The sequence below is a fragment of the Lutra lutra genome, chromosome 16 (genome assembly GCF_902655055.1).
Source record: "Lutra lutra chromosome 16, mLutLut1.2, whole genome shotgun sequence".
Classification (NCBI taxonomy): domain Eukaryota; kingdom Metazoa; phylum Chordata; class Mammalia; order Carnivora; family Mustelidae; genus Lutra; species Lutra lutra.
The window spans coordinates 46,483,597-46,500,617 of NC_062293.1; the positions used below are offsets into that span (position 1 = coordinate 46,483,597).

Here is a 17,021-nt window from a genome sequence, read left to right on the forward strand (position 1 = left end):
TTTAATTATTTGATCAATTCTCTGTTTAGCAGAGTTAAACCACTTCTGATTTTTCTATTTTCACTTTTTATTTTAGTGAAATTATTTTCGTTGGCATCAGTTCTTTCTTCTAATAATTTTTTAAAGGAAATTTGACTTATCAGAATTTCTTATAGTTTCTTTATTTAATGTGTTTTTTCTCTTTTTCATGTCTTCTATTACTGTGAGTATCCTTTGTGGTCATGATTTTGATCATATGCAATTTTCCTGGGTCAAATGTTATAGGTAAAAAATTTATTGTGTGCCATTTTGTTTTTTTAAAGATCTATTTGTTTATTTGAGAGAGGGAGAGAGAGAGTGTGAGCACATGAGTGCTACCATGAGCAGGGGAAGGATAGAAGGAGAGGGAGAGAGAGAATCTCCAGCAGACTCTGCACTGAGCAGGGAGCTTGAATCAGAGTTCAATCTCATGACCTTAAGATCATGAGCCTGAGATCATGACCTGAGCCAAAACCAAGAATTTGCCACTCAACAGCTGAGTTGTCCAGGTGCTCCTATTATGTACTGTTTTAGCCATTTCTAATAGTAATATTCACAGTAATTGGGTAAAAGACCAGTTGTTTATATCAAATTTTAAAATTTATGCCTGGGGACACCTGGGTGGCTCAGTTGGTTAAGCAGCTGCCTTCAGCTCAGGTCATGATCCCAGCGTCCTGGGATCGAGTCCCACATCGGGCTCCTTGCTCGGCGGGGAGCCTGCTTCTCCCTCTGCCTCTGCCTGCCATTCTGTCTGCCTGTGCTCGCTCTCTCTCCCTCTCTCTCTCTGACAAATAAATAAATAAAATCTTTAAAAAAAAAAAATTTATGCCTGAAAAGTTGTGGGCGGACCTTAAGTAATCCAGGGTAGTTCTTTTGCCCAAGATCTCTTAACTGTATTCCTTGTCTGATTTCTCTATAACTTCTGATCACTCCATGCCTTTGATGAGACAAAGATCAAAGGAGAGGGTCAGAATATCCTTAAGGAATTATTGTTATTCTTTTAAGTGTAATAATGGTATCATGATTATGTTTTATAAAAGGTTTTTTTAGACATACTAAACTATTAATGAGTGAAATAATGTATCTAGAATGTGCTTCAAAATAATATGGTGGGAGCCTGGTTGGCTCAGATCGCGGAGTGTGCAACTTTTGATCTCAGGATTATGAGTTCAGGCCCCACACTGAGCATAGAGCTTACTTAATAAAAATAATAATAATATGGAGAGGGAAATGAACGGGAGTATATGAAATAAGGTTAGCCATGAATTTATAATTGTCAAATCTGCTGATGGGCATATGAGGGTTCATTATAACATTCTGTCTACTTTTGTATACATTTGAAATTTTACATATAAAAAGGTAAAATAGGGGTGCCTGGGTGGCTCAGTCGTTAGGTGTCTGCCTTTGGCTTAGGTCATGATCCCAGAGTCCTATGATCGAGGCCCACATAGGGCTCCCAGCTCCACGGGAAGCCTACTTCTTCATCTCCCACTCCTCCTGCTTGTGTTCTGTCTCCCACTGTGTCTCTCTCTGTCAAATAAATGAATGAAAAAAAAAAAGGTAAAATAATAACATAATTTTTAAAAAGATTTATCTGACAGAGTGCGCGGGGAGGGGAAGGACAGAAGGAGAGGGAGAGAGAGTCTTTTCCTTTTTAAGCAGACTCTTTGTTGAGCTTGGAGCCCCATGCATGGCTCCATCTCACAACCCTGAGATCACGACCTGAGCTGAAACTAAGAGTCTGACACTCAACCGACTGAGCTTCCCAGACTTCCCAATAACATAATTATTTTTAAGTCCTTGAGATCAAAAGGCAGGGTCAAAATATGTTTGTTTGGTTTTTGTCTTTATCTTTATCCACAGCTATAAAATGAAATCCAGGGGTGTCAGTGTGGCTCAGTCTGTTGAGTGATTTTGACTCAGGTCAAAATCATCTCAGGGTTCTGAGACTGAGCCCTGCATTGGGCTCCGTGCTGTAAGGAGCCTACTTGAGATTCTCTCTCTCCCTTTGGCCCTCCCCAACTCATGTTCTTGCATGCTCTCTCTCTCAAAAAAGAAAAATAAATAAATGATAATTTAAAAAATGAAATCCAAATTCTATACTGTGTTCTCAAGGCCCTGCATGATCTGATTCCTACTTGTCTTTCTGATTTTGTCTCCTACTTCTTTCCTTTGATGGGCTATTAGAGAATAAAATGTGAATGGTGTCCCCTGGACCAATGTAGTCAAGAAGCCTCCTTCCTCACCATCATTTCATTCTACCTGCCAGACCTTCTTTCATTTCCTGGGACACAGCAAGCATTTCCTGTCTCAGGGCCTTTGTACTTGTCCCTTAAACTGCAATCCCTTGGTTACTCCAGTCTTAGCTTAAATGTCCTTCATTCAAAAATGTTTTCTCTTACTACCCTCACTAGTGCAGTCTTTCATATTTTTTCACTTCAATATTGTTTATTGTCATCATAGTTTTGTCACCTTTTTTCCTGTGGCTTCTACCAGAATACAAACTCCATGACCTCAGGGATTCTATTTGTTCTGTTCATTGTGTCTGGTACATAGAAGGCACTCAATAAATATTTGGTGAATGAGTGAATTAAAATTCTAGCCATTTTTTTAAGGTCTGCTTTAAATCACCTCCCTCATAAAGCCTTTTTGAGTCCTCTCAGAATCTTTTACTCTACTAGGTGTACACACAGACATAAAAGGAAGAAGCTTGTTTTACTTTCCTCACAGTCTATGGTGGTGACATCTAGAATGAATTTGACATGTCCTTTTGTATTGTTTCTTTATGTTAGCATTTTACAAATTATTTTTCTCTATATATTTTAAAAGTTTTCAGATTACAAAGTGCAGCTTGTAACCAGTTTTTCTATGTCTGGGTTGAGAGTTTCACCTTATAGTCTTTGTTTCTACGGCTTCCCAATGTTTGTAACACATGAGGATGTCATGATGCTGAGATGAAGAATGACTGGTTTAGTTGGACCTGCCTTCACTGACATGCCCATGCTTTGGAGAAATGCAGGTACACAAATCAATTAGCTAAAATCTCCTACAGTGAGTCTCTTGCTAGTTGGGTCATGGTTTTCTGATGGGACTTTGATTCACATAAATTGTATACCTGAAAGCTATCTTCTCACCATTTGCTAATTGCTTTCTGTCAGATATGAACATACAACAATGTGTCTTTGCCTATAAACAAAGGGCAGTTTAATTCTCAAAATAAAGTTTTAACACTTGTGCTCATTGTTATAACTGAAACCAATATAACACTCTATGTTAACCATAGTGGAATTAAAAAGTAATAATACAAGTAATAATTTAAAAAAAGAAAAAAATTTGTGCTCATTGTAAACAGATTTTAGAAGACATTTTGTCCTCTCCCCGATAGTATTTTTGGAGTGTTTCTTCCAGTCAGCTTATTTGCAGAATTGTTTAAACTAACACTAATTTTACTGCAGCAATTGAAACAAATGTTTCCATTTTGAAAATGTCTGCTGAAAAAATAAAGATCTGCAATTCAAATGAATGGGGAGATTGTTAAATTGTGGTAAGTCAAATGGATGTTTATACTTACTCTTTTCTCAAGAAACATCATCCACAATATTCATTATTAAATGTTTCCTGGATAGATGTAGTAGATTCTAGTAAGTCCTTATGAATTATGATGGATGGCATAGATGTCCTGATTCTCTATTCTTAAAAGACAAGTGTTTATTAAGATGGATCTATCATTTGAGCAACTGAAAAGAAGTGCACAGAACCATAACACATCACTCCACATCAAGTTAGGCATATAACACAGTTTCATTTCCATTTGGAAAAATTATAATCCAAAGAAAGTTTTTATACATTCCTCCCAAGGGGGTTTGTACTTTAAAGGAGTGCTACAGAAATAAAAGCTGATCTCAATTTAGTGTGTAATCACATAAAAACAGATTTTAAAGATTCTAAATACATGAGTCTATGAGCTCAAGGTTTACAGCAATCACTACTACCTATTTGTCTTAAATCAGTGTTTATCAATGTGATTCTGATTTCTTTCTGGGTAATTCTGTTGGCTTTTGGAACATTTGTTTTAAAAATAACTGATTTACTCAGCTGATTAAATACCAGGGAGTGTGATATCACACAACAATAAATATTTTAAAAGGTAAAAATGAACCAAAGGTAGATTCTTAGAACGAGAGAGGTTAATTTATTTCATGTTTCCTGACTGTTACGGGACATAAACATAGCACAGACCAAACCTCTGCGCCTCCTCTTGTTGTCTTTGTCTAACTTAAGAATTCCAAAGCTATAAACCTGAAAAAGACCTTCCAGAGACCTTTTGATTTCCTTCCCTGCCTTCATGAAGAAAAACCCAAGCCCTCCAGACAACCATCCCTCACTCATGCTCCTCCTGAACACCTTCAGGGATAGAGACAATCTTTCTCTGGAAAAGGAAACTTGCTTTGGTATCAGGCAGCAGAAATGGTTACATGATTACCTAGGATTCCCCCCTAAGGTACTATATATCACAAATGCAGCATCATCTCTCCATTTCTCACAGAAGCCTTGTAAGCTAGCTATTAGGTCTGTTTTATAGAGAAACCTAGGCCAGAGAGTAATTTAGCCAAGGTTGCACTTCCGGTAAATGGCTGATCCAGGATTCATGCCCAGGTTCTCTCTTTCATTAACCCAGCTGCTTCTCAAAGTCAGTTTATGCATTTACCTACATAAAGGGAATTAATAAAATCAATAAACATAAGCCTAAACCTACGTTTTAGGAAACGAGTTTCCTTGGACAATATAAACTTAATAGATAATCACACTAGATACCTTTTATTAAGGGACTGTTTCATATTGAAAGGTTCAGAACTTCAAATTAAGCCCATTTTATTTTATTTTCAACTTTAGTTAACATACAGTGCAACATAAATCTGGCCTGTTTTAAATCAAATAGCTCTGTGTGGAATAAATAGACTGCAAATCCGCAAGACTTCTTTGTCATTAGTATATAAACCTATAATTTACCACACACACACACACACACACACACACACACACGAAGGTGTGAGCACCTTCTGAGATTAAAGTTCCAGGTCTTTCTTTGGGGGTCAGTTTTGAGACTTCAGGTGTCTCAAACGTGTGTGTGACTAAGGAAAAGAATAGCTGAATCATGTCTAAAAGCGAATCCTCCAAATTAAAAATCTGTAATAAAAAATGAAACAATTGGGCTTTCCATCAGCCTTTTACCCTCAACAGCTCCTCTCTCCAAATCAATCCAATACACTTCCCTCCTCTTCGCCCCCACCAAACTGGGAAATAAAGCCGAAGGCCGGACGTAGCTTGGCCCGAGCTCCACTTTATTCTGAAGCCTATCGGGGCCCGCAATCCATGGGTCCCCACGGGTCCCCGCTGTTGGCCGGGAGAAACGGGGACAGCTCTGTTTGTGGGCAAAAGCAGGGCGGGGAGGTGAACAGAGCCGGAATTCATGGGGTCCCTGAACCGTCAGACGCGGGTCTAGGAAAAAGGAACCCAAGGTTACAGAGGCGAGCGGAACGCGAGAAAGCGCACCTCCTGCGCAAACTCGACCGCCCGCCACTCGGTACCGCCAAACCGCATCGCAAGCCCGCCCGCTAAGCGGAAAGCAGCGCGGTTTAGGGCCAGGCCCAGGCCGGCGCATGCGCCGCAGCCCTCTCCGCTCCCGGCCCCCCTCCCCTCTCTCATCCCCGCGGGTTTGGGGCGGCGGCGGCGGCGGCGGCGGCGGCAGCGGCAGCAGCGGCGGCGCGGTGACGTCAGGGCGTTGGGGCAGCTCCTGTGACAGACGGAGCTGGAGCGGCGGGGCGGCGGCGGAGTCCGGCGACTGAGATAGCGAGTGAGCGAGCGAACGAGCAGCGATCCCGGGGCCCAAGGAGCGAGAAAGAGAAGGAGGAGAGCTCGGGCGCGAGCGAGAGAAACCGCGAGCGCCAAGCTTGGGCTCGAGCCCCGGAACGGCTGAGGAGCTCGCCCGCTCCCCTCCCCTCCCCCTTCCCGGGACCGGGCCCAGCGCGCCATCCTCCCCCTCCCTCCTTCCCTCCCTCCCTCCTTCCTCCCTTCCCTCTCCCTCTCCCCCTCCCCCGCCGGTGGATGGGAGTGAAGGACGGAAGAGGCCCTGCGGAGGCGGCGGTGCAGCGCTCCGGTAAGGCGGCGAGGGTCTGCGCCCTCCTCTCTGTCTTCTCCACAGCGCTCGGGCGGCTGCGGGCCGGGCCCGGCGGCCTGACGAGGTGGCTACGCCGGTCCCCTCCCTCCCATTCTCCCCTCCCCCTGCCGCCGCCTCCTCCTCCTTCTTCTTCTCTCCTCGCTCTCAAAATGGCGGCCGCGACGGCCGTTGAGTGAGAGACACGGGAGGAGGGGGGATAGGCCGGGGAGGGCGCTGCCCTTGCTCCCCTCCTCCCCGGCCTGGGTTCGGGGGTGCTGGAGCCGCCGCGACTCCACCCGCGGCCCTCCCCGGGAAGAGATCGCCCTCCTCCCTCAGTGACTTAGCAAGAAAAGTATTCTTGGGTAGGAAGGGCGTGGAGAGCAGGTCGCTCTCTGATCTTGGGGAAAGGGTTTGGCCCTCTTCTCCCTGGCCGCGGAAGGCGAGCTCCGCAGTCCCCACCCCACCCGGAGTTGGCGGCTCGGGGACTGCGCTCAGCTCCGCGCGGCCTCGGCACCCACAGGCCTTCAGGCGTTCCGTCCCCCACCTGTCCTTAGGATGGGTTTGACCTGAGGAGGATGGCCCAGCCCTTCCCTGGTCCCTCTGTGCGGTGGTCCAGGTTCTACACCCTCTCCAGAGGAGCGGCCGACCCACCGAACCATCCGCAGCATCCACCCACCGATTCTGGCAGGTTTTTCTTTTCTGCCACTGGCTCCTGAGACGGGAGTTGCCTTTTGACGTTGTAAGACAGCTTCGAGGCCCTCAGCCATTCCCCTTCATCTTATCTCCCCACTCCTTTAGGAAACGCAGTGCCTTCTTTAGTCTCCCAGGTGAAAAAATAGAAAATGTCTTTGAGCTGGTGGGCAAATTCTCTGTCTCTCTAAGCAGTAGAGAAGTGGAGTAGGTTTTCAGTATTATAGATAAGAGAGCAAGCAAGGTGCCTTGGCTTTATTTGTTTTTCTGCCTTTCTTCAGTGACTTAGCAAGAAACTCCCCGGGAGGAGGCAGGAAATTTTCTTTTGGGGTTGGGGTTTGGGTCCAAATTACATCAACCCTTTGGTTAAGAATTTGTGCTTTTGAAGAGAAGAACCAGATTTGTGGTTTCATTCTCAGTGGGCGATGTCATGCCAAGGTCCCCCCACCCCCCTTCCTTAAAGGCAATTGGGAGAGAATAAAGATATTACTGTTATCCCGACCTCTATTTCAGCACGTAGTCCTCGAGATTCATAACGTTTTAAAGGCTAAACAAAAAATATATGCCATTTTTGGTAATTCTGTTTTTATTGGGAAGTGGGTTGTTTTGTGTGAATTTCATCTTGAGACTAGGGCGGAGGAGAGAGCTTGGGCCTTTCATACCAGTAATGTCATCCCTCCTCTTTTACCACAGTAGTATTTGCTTTTAAAAAAAAAATTTTTTTTTGTTTGTTTTTGTTGGTTTTTTTTTTTTTTTTTTTCCTCTGCAGCAGGGCTTGATTGCTGCAAGGTTTCTTAATCAGGAAAATTTCCTGCCTGGATATGTCGGCAGTGACAGAATATTGAATATATAAAAAGCTTTTACTTAAAAATTCTGATTTGCTTCTAAGACATCAGCTAGCTTTTAATCTCTCATGGGTGTCTTTCAAGACACAGTTTTGCAAAATAACTGGCAATTGCAAATTGCAGTTTTTATTAAAGCATAAGTAATCTGTATTTAGGGTGATTTATTCTTTCATGTCTTATTATAAATGATCATTGTTTGGATTGTTCAGAAGGGGAGGATCTCTTAAAACAAATTTGAAGCTGTTATTTTTAAATTTGTTTTATAAATCCGAGAAAGAAACCCAATTTTTTATGAGATATTTCTGTATGTATTGATTTTGATAGAGATAACCCTATTTTGGTACCTACTCCCTCCCCTTTTAAAAATGGGCTAATATTTGTGGATGCTGTGAACAGCCATTGAGCTGAGGAGACTGGGTGGAGTAAGAGAGCAGAAGCTGTGAAATGCTAGATTGCCCTTTCATAGCATTTTTCTTCTGCTTATGTTTTGTAAGGTTATTTGATGCTAATTGGTGCTACAACAAAGGCATTTCTCTGTAGTAAATTTTAAAATCTGATGTTTTTAGTTTCCACCATTTTTGCAAGGTGGGTATTGAATGATTGGGGTAAAAAGCAATGTCCCTGCCCTAAAGCAGACACTTATTGTCTTTCTGTATTTGTGTATACATACATACATGTATATACAACCTGTGTTAATGTTTTTTTAATTGTTTTAGTCAAGTAAGTGTAAGTTAATGAATGCCAGAAATATTTGGCAAGAAATAGTAACTGAAAATATGGCAAAAATCTAAATGAGAATACTATAGTTGTTTTCTTTTACTTTAGTTTGGATTGAAACAGTAAATCTTATTTTTTAATAATATCAAAGATGAGTAAAAAGGATAAGATAATTTGTGTTAAAGGCTATTTATAAAGGTTTTCTTCTTGTGGTGTTCCTTGAAAGGGACCTTTTCTAAGGTTCTACCATAGAGAGGGTAGGTCACTTTAGTGTCTTGCATCAAGCATTCATATAAATAGATATCTTCAAAAGAATGTCAGATTCACGTGGTAAATGTGATTTTGATGAGATTTAAGACTGTTTGTCAATGAATGATATATTTTCACACTTTTGTTATTTTAATGTGATTAGAAGGAAGAAGGGTTCATATGTTGAGGAATGAGTGAGTTAGGGAATGGTAATTCATTATGTTATGTCACATATTTCCATCTTACTATTTTAAGGTATAAAAGTGCAGTAAGAGTGGTGATTTTTTCAGTAGACTCTTCATTGATCAGGAGCGTAAAACAATTTGGTTTAAGAGAGCTTTAGTTCCAAATATGTATATGTGGATGTTTCTGATACACGTGACAGGATCTTTTGCTTAGTTTGGAGATCAGTTTTTAAAATTCTTCATAATCCTGTATTTATAAATGTTTTTTTTTTTACAGAGATCAGAAGTAGGCAGAGGCAGGCAGAGAGAGAGAGGAAGGGAAGCAGGCTACTCTCTATGCAAAGAGCCCCATGCAGGGTGATCCCAGGACCCTGGGATCATGACCTGAGCTGAAGGCAGAGGCTTTAACCCACTGAGCCACCCAGGCACCCCTATTTATAAAATTTTTAATGAGATTGGCATAGGTTTCATCTTTTTAGTAGAATTATTTGGTATCCATTTTTCCAATTAAAATAATTTTAGTATATTGGAAATTTGGAGATGTTTCTGGAAGGAAAAAATCAGTATCATAACTTTTCTCTCTAGCTAGAACATCCATGTTTCATTGTCTCTATTTTATTTTTTCAATGTAAATGTTTCTCTTTTATGTATTAAATAATATGAATGCCAATGTGTATTACACATATTTGCATATATACACCTTGTGGCTCGTATTTTAGGTACTCAAGAAAAAAATAGGACCTTACTTTTTGTTTTCATATGGCTCATCTTACTCACAACTTATCATCTTTATAAACAAGCCATAGAAACTATGGAAGTTGACAATGTTAGTATGGAGGTGTCTTTAAAAAACAAACTCAAAGGAAAATCTTAGGGGAACCAGAATGAATTTTCCAATTCTTTCCGTTGAGTACTACAGTAGTGAGTCACATACTCTTTTGCCAAAGGGACATAAGGCTCAGTTGGTTTTAAACTGAGCTGGCCATGTCTGCTGTGGTCCTAAAAGAGATTTTTTAATTTGCTTTGAAGTCTCTGTTTTGAAAATACTTCATTGTGACAGGTAACCTGTTTTCATATATGTTGGAAAGAGAGAAATAGTTAAAAGTGAAGTGGAAATTCTTTGTCACTGTTCTTAAGTCTTCTACAGTAGGACTGTAATTGTTTTGTTTTTACTTAAAATGTTGCTCTATTTAAAATAAAACTAATGGAATGCAATGAGTTCTGAAAAGATGAAGGAAAAAAAAAAGGTGAAAACCTGTTCTCCTGAAGATGTTTAGCTGTAGAGTGAATCCTAGTTGCTAAAGGCCAAGTGTTTTGAGAAATCTGTACTTATTGAAAAAAGATGCTTTAATATGAGCCTAATAATCAACTGCTTAAATTAAGGCTTTTTGGATTGTGTTAGCTTTGTTGCTAGTTTGGCATGACATTTTCAGGTAGTTATTTAAATAGAATCTTGGTGTGTGTGTCTGAACTACTATTGTGTAATTTTTAACCTTGCCATGGCAGTTAGATTTAATTGGTATTTGTGAAATGCTTATACTCAGTGGATGCAGACATCATAAGTGCTTATTATTTTGATTTATTGTTTTCTCTTTAAAAGATGGTGGCTTTTGGTTGTTATATTCGTAGGTAGGATTGGTAATGCATTAAGGATACTTCTGGAAAGATACCCTCTAAAGTTACTGTCCTTTAACATTGTCATAAACATTTCCCTGGAACTTTGTAAATATATTGAACTTGGTATTCATTTTCATTTGTTCTGCTACTTTTTGGGGCAGATTGGTATTTTTATGGGTTACAAAACTAAAATTTAGAGATTATCTTTCCCTGAGGTCATATGTTGGAGTAGCAGCTAGATTGAAGTAAATACAGGTGTTAAACCACTTAGGTATTGCCTTGCATGATTCCTCATTCTTTTGACAAAACAGACCCTTTTTTTGACTTTTCTTGTGTTTGTGAATTTCTTTTCTAAAATGGTGAAAATCCATGAGCATTTATTGCCTACATCATTTAAATTGGCATTTATTAACATACAGTCCTGTATTGTTAGCTGTTTTGCTTGATTAAGGTGTTAGGCATTTGAGTAGGGACTCCCAGAGAGTTCCTAATACTGCTTTACAGTAGTATTAATAAGTAAATAAATACTTGTTGCGTACATGCTGGTAGTATTAATAAGCAAGTGTTAACAGATTAATATTAAATATTAATATTTAAGTAAATCTGCATAAGTAGTATTGGTAAGTAAATAAATACTTGTTGTAATAGATTGAATCCAGGGTTATGTGAAAGGAAATGTGCTATGCTATAGTTCTTTGTAATAGCTGACTTCCAGTCATCTTTCAGGAATTGAGGTGAAGGGGGAAGAAGTGTTCATACTTCCTTTAAAGAGATTTTATGTTGGGGGCGCCTGGGTGGTTCAGTGGGTTAAAGCCTCTGCCTTCGGCTCAGGTCGTGATCCCAGGATCCTGGGATCGAGCACCGCATCGGGCTCTCTGCTCCACAGGGAGCCTGCTTCCCCCCCACCCCCCACTCTCTCTTTGCCTGCCTCTCTGCCTACTTGTGATCTCTGTCTGTCAAATAAACAAAATCTTAAAAAAAAAAATAGAGAGATTTTATGTTGTTTGAGGGAATAGGGTCACACTGCTGAAATACTTGGCATCAGGGCCACTAAATTCACTAAATTCTCATCCATAAGTGAATTAATCCACCTGGATGCATTACATTTGCATCTTGTAATTATTTGTTTTATTTTTCATTGTGATTATCTGTTCTTTGAGCTCTTGACGTGTTGTCAAGAATTATTGACATTTAACTAAGGCTGTTAACAAATTTTCAGAGAGGGGCCTTTGGGTGGCTCAGTGGGTTAAGCCTCTGTCCTTGGCTCAGGTCATGATCTCAGGGTCTGAGGTTGAGTGCTTTGGGCTCTCTGCTCAGCAGGGAGCCTGCTCCCCCACCCACGCCCCCCCGCCGCCTGCTGCTTTGCCTACTTGTGATTTCTCTCTCTCCCTGTCAAATAAATAAATAAAAATTTTTAAAAAGATTTTATTTATTTATTTGACTTAAAGAGATCACAAGTAGGCAGAAAGACAGAGAGAGAGGAAGAAGCAGGCTTCCTGCTGAGCAGATATCCCGATGTGGGGCTCAATCCCAGGACTCTCGGTTATGACCTGAGCCAAAGGCAGAGGCTTTAACCCACTGAGCCACCCAGGCGCCCCTAAATAAATAAAAATTTTTTAAAAACTTAAAAAATTTCAGAGAGACTGTCTTTTGGTAACAGTGAAATTAAGAATCTGGGAAATTTTCAAGGTCTTCAATTTTTTAAAGGCATACAGAATTTCAAGTTTATTAAGATTTTGCATATTGATTAATCTACTTTATGTCTTCGGCAAAGATAGATATGTTTTGTGATATTAGTGCTCTGTATGCTTAAGGCATATTTTATTCATCATTTTGGATTTGTTTTTATTTTATCAAAAATATGCTGACTGCAGGAGCCTGGCTGGCTCAGTTAGAAGAGTGTGTGAATCTTTATTTTGGTGTCATGAGTTTGAGCCCCACATTGGGTTGTAGAGATTACTTAAATGAATAAATAAAATAAAAATTTGAAGAAAAAATATGTTGACTGCCAAAGAAAGGAAGGTGAAGATGAGTCAGTTTTATTTTATTTGGTTTTTTTGTTGCTAATTTTTATTTTTTAAGCAGGGGAGTTACACATTCAGCATTATCACAGAAAACAAATTAAGCTATTGACTAAAACCATATATGATTACTTTAGTAGTCCTAATTCCACAATTTGCCCACTATGTTCTTTGAGCAGAAGCTTCAGCTTCCTTATCTGTAAATGGATAATGTTGGTAGTATCTAATTCAGAGAATAATGGCTACTACTGAATGATGAATGTCCTGTAAATCCTTCAGTAAATGATTTCTTTTTGTAAAAGATTTTATTTACTTATTTGACAGACAGAGATCTCAAGTAGGCAGAGAGGCAGGCAGAGAGAGAGGGGGGAAGCAGGCTCCCTGCTGAGCAGAGAGCCCGATGCGGGGCTCAGGGCTCCATCCCAGGACCCTGGGATCATGACCTGAGCTGAAGGCAGAGGCTTAACCCACTGAGCCACCCAGGTGCCCTGTTAAAGATTTTTTTTTTTTTTTAAGATTTTTTATTTATTGGGACGCCTGGGTGGCTCAGTTGGTTAAGCGGCTGCCTTCGGCTCAGGTCATGATCCCAGCGTCCTGGGATCGAGTCCCGCATCGGGCTCCTTGCTCAGCGGGGAGCCTGCTTCTCCCTCTGCCTCTGCCTACCACTCTGTCTGCCTGTGCTCATGCTCGCTCCCTCTCTCTCTCTAACAAATAAATAAATAAAATCTTAAAAAAAAAAGATTATTTATTTATTTATTTGACAGAGAGAGATCACAAGTAGACGGAGAGGCAGGCAGAGAGAGGGAGAGAGGGAAGCAGGCTTCTTGCCGAGCAGAGAGCCCGATGCGGAACTCGATCCCAGGACCGAGATCATGACCCGAGCCGAAGGCAGCGGCTTAACCCACTGAGCCACCCAGGCGCCCCCTGTTAAAGATTTTTTAAAGGAGAATTTAACGTACAGTTTAATCAAATAATCATTACTATATTAACAGTGGTTTTTTTTTTAAGATTTTATTTATTTATTTGACAGAAATCACAAGTAGGCAGAGAGGCAGGCAGAGAGAGAGGAGGAAGCAGGCTCCCCGCTGAGCAGAAAGCCCGATGTGGGGCTCGAACCCAGGACCTGGGATCATGACCTGAGCCGAAGGCAGCGGCTTAACCCACTGAGCCACCCAGGCGCCCCTTAACAGTGGTTTTTTAAAAAAGATTTTATTGATTTGAGAGAGAGAGAGCTTGCATGTACATCATGCCCCCCCGCATGGAGTGGGGGGAGGGGCAGAGGGACAAGCAGACTCCCTGCTGTGCAGGGAGCTGGATACGGGGTTGATCCCAGGGCCCTGATTTCATGACCTGAGCCAAAGTCATGCTTAACCAACTGAGCCATCCAGGTGCCCCTTAATAGAGTAGCTTTTTAAATTTTTAAGTGTATTTCTTTTCTTTTCTTTTTTTTTTAAGATTTAGTTATTTTAGAGAGAGAGGGGTGTGAGTGGGGCGGCGGCGGGGGGAAGGGACAGAGGGAGAAGAGAGAATCCCAAGCAGACTCCCACTGAGCAGAGAGCCTGATGCCAGGGTTGATCCCAGGTCCCTGAGATCATGATCTGAGCCAAAAAGACACTTAACTGACTGAGCCCACCCTAGGTACCCCTTAAGTGTATTTTTTAAGAATTAGTATTAAGGGGGCACTTGCTTGCAGGGAAACCTGCTTTTCCCTCTCCCACTCCCCCTTATTGTGTCCCCTCTCTTGCTGTGTCGTTGTCAAATAAATAAAATCTTAAAAAAAAAAAATTAGGAATCCTCCCCATGCCCCCCCCCAATCCATTATGTGTATCTGAAACCAGTGATCTCTTCAGAGGTTTTGTTGTTGTTGTTGTTGTTTTGTTAAAGACTTTATTTATTTATTTATTTAGAGAGGCATGTGCAGAGGGAGAGGGAGAGAGAATCTGAAGCTGACTCCACACGGAGTTCGGAGCCTGATGCAGGCAGGCTTGAACTCACTACCCTGAGATCATGACCTGAGCTGAAATCAAGAGTCCCACGCTCAACTGAGCCACCCAGGCGCCCCTCAAATTTTCTTAATAGGCAAAGATGTAAATCAGTGCCAAATGGAATAATTCATTGTTTTAATGTAAAAGTATGTTGCAAATAAGCATTTTTTAAAAAATTTTATTTATTTGAGAGAGAAAGAGTGAGAGAGAGAGCATGAGAGGGGAGAAGGTCAGAGGGAGAAGCAGACTCCCCGTGGAGCTGGGAGCCTGATGTGAGACTCGATCCTGGGACTCCAGGATCATGACCTGAGCTGAAGGCAGTTGCCCAACCAACTGAGCCACCCAGGCGCCCCGCAAATAAGTATTTTATTTAAACTGTAATGTATGGTTTACATCTTTATTTTAACAATCAGAACATTTTTATACTTTTAAATATTACTAATTTAAATAATTCCACATTTTCCTTTTTTTTTTTTAAAGAAGTTTTTATTTTGGAATCATTTCAATTTACAGACAAGTTGTAAATATAGTTCGGAGTACATACACCCTGAACCCAATTTTTCCCATTGTTAACATCTTATATTTTTGAGATACATTTGTCTGTCTTGGTATTTACTGTTAGCTGTACTCCAGACATTATCTGTATTTGACTAGTTTTTCCATTAATGTCCTCTTTCTGTTCTAGATCCATCCCAGGGTACCATAATACATTTGGTTATACCTCTGTAGTCTTCTCTGGTTTGTGACAGTTTCTTGTTGGTTCCTTGTTTTTCATTACCCTGACAGTCTTTTTTTTTTTTTTGTTCTTTTTAGATTTTATTTATTAGAGAGAGACACAGCGAGAGAAGGAACACAAGCAGGGGGAGTGGGAGAGGGAGAAGCAGTATCCCCACTGAGCAGGGAGCCCAATGTGGGGCTCCATCCCAGGACCCTGGGAACATGACCTGAGCTGAAGGCAGAGGCTTAACGACTGAGCCACCCCCTACCCTGAGAGTCTTGAGTAGTACTCATCAGGTATCCAGTAAAATGTCTCCCAAACTAGTTTGTGTGGTGGTTTTTTCAGTAGACTGGGGTGAAGGGTTTTGGGAAGAAATATCACAGAGGTGAAGTGCACTTCTCATCCTATCATCTAGGGCTATATGATACACACAAAATATCATTGGTGGTGTTAACCTTCATCATTTAGTTTACATAGTATGTTCCAGTTTTCTCTATACCCTAAAGTTACTGTTTTTTCTTTCCCCTACTTTATCCTTTGGAAGCTAGTCGAGTTCAGTGTTTGGGGAGGGGGGCAGTGTTTACACATGTTAATTGGAGTTTTTCTGTAAAACAGATGCATCTCTTCCCCATTTATTAAAACAATTTACATTTTTGACTATCAGAAAAATTTTGTTTAGGATATTTAAGATCCTTATGTTGTGACTATAATTTGGAAACCTAAGATCAAGGAAAGCTTTTGAAGAAATGTATTTAAGTGAATTATATATCCCTTTAGAAATTATTCTTTTTTTTTTTTTTAAGATTTTATTTATTTATTTATTTGACAGAGATCACAAGCAGGCAGAGAGAGAGGAGGAAGCAGGCTCCCTGCTGAGCAGAGAGCCCGATGCGGGGCTCGATCCCAGGACCCTGAGATCATGACCTGAGCCGAAGGCAGCGGCTTAACCCACTGAGCCACCCAGGCGCCCCCCCCCTTTTTTTTTTTAATTAAAGATTTTATTTATTTATTTATTTGACAGACAGAGATCACAAGCAGGCAGAGAGGCAGGCAGAGAGAGAGGAGGACCTTTAGAAATTATTCTAAGAGTAAAGTTCAGTGTTGGGATTTTAGGGAAGAGCTCTCCCATTTCCCCATTTTGGGGCTTGTTTAGAGGAGACTGCTGTGATCTGAGAAGCAAAGCAAATAGGGTATCTTAGTCATTGATTCTTTACTAGTATTTGAATACACCAAATAATGAGTTTTAAATAGTACAGCAGAAAACAAAACATTTTGACTGATTAAACTCTTATTTCAAAACAGAACTGGTAGATCTATGTCTTGAAAGATTTATTTTACATTAAGGAGAATTTATAATTTGAGAGTAGGATTATTTTTGAGAATTGCATTTACTACAGTTCTTTTTATATCTTGCCCTTACATTGCAACACTTTTAAGAGATTTGCATTAGGTTTCTACTTAAAAAACAAAAAACAAAACAAAAAAAACACCAAAAAGCTCCTGGGGTGCCTGGGTGGCTCAGGCTCTTGATCTCAGCTCAGGTCTTGATGTCAGGGTTATGAGTTCAAGCCACGCATTGGGCTCCATGTTGGGCATGGAGCCTATTTAAAAAAAAAAAATTAAAAATAAATAAAAATTAAAAAAAACATTCACCATTACATGTATTTCTCTTCTAAATATTCATCAGTTTTTTGTTTTGTTTTGTTTTGTTTTTAGGGGTGCCTGGGTGGCTCAGTCAGTTAAGTGTCTTTGACTCTTGATTTTGGCCCCAGGTCATGATCTCAGGGTCGTGGGATGGAGCCCTGCGGCTCCATGCTCA

At 40.8% G+C, this 17,021-nt stretch overlaps 1 protein-coding gene across 1 annotated transcript in view; it reads left to right on the forward strand.

Moving 5' to 3' along the window:
• Nucleotides 1-6,046: 6,046 nt before the first annotated feature.
• Nucleotides 6,047-17,021, forward strand: part of PAFAH1B1 (platelet activating factor acetylhydrolase 1b regulatory subunit 1) — a 98,615-nt gene continuing 87,640 nt past the window's right edge. Inside the window, 1 exon segment of the mRNA XM_047706834.1 lies at nt 6,047-6,175. The gene's annotated coding sequence lies outside the window, so the exon portion shown is untranslated.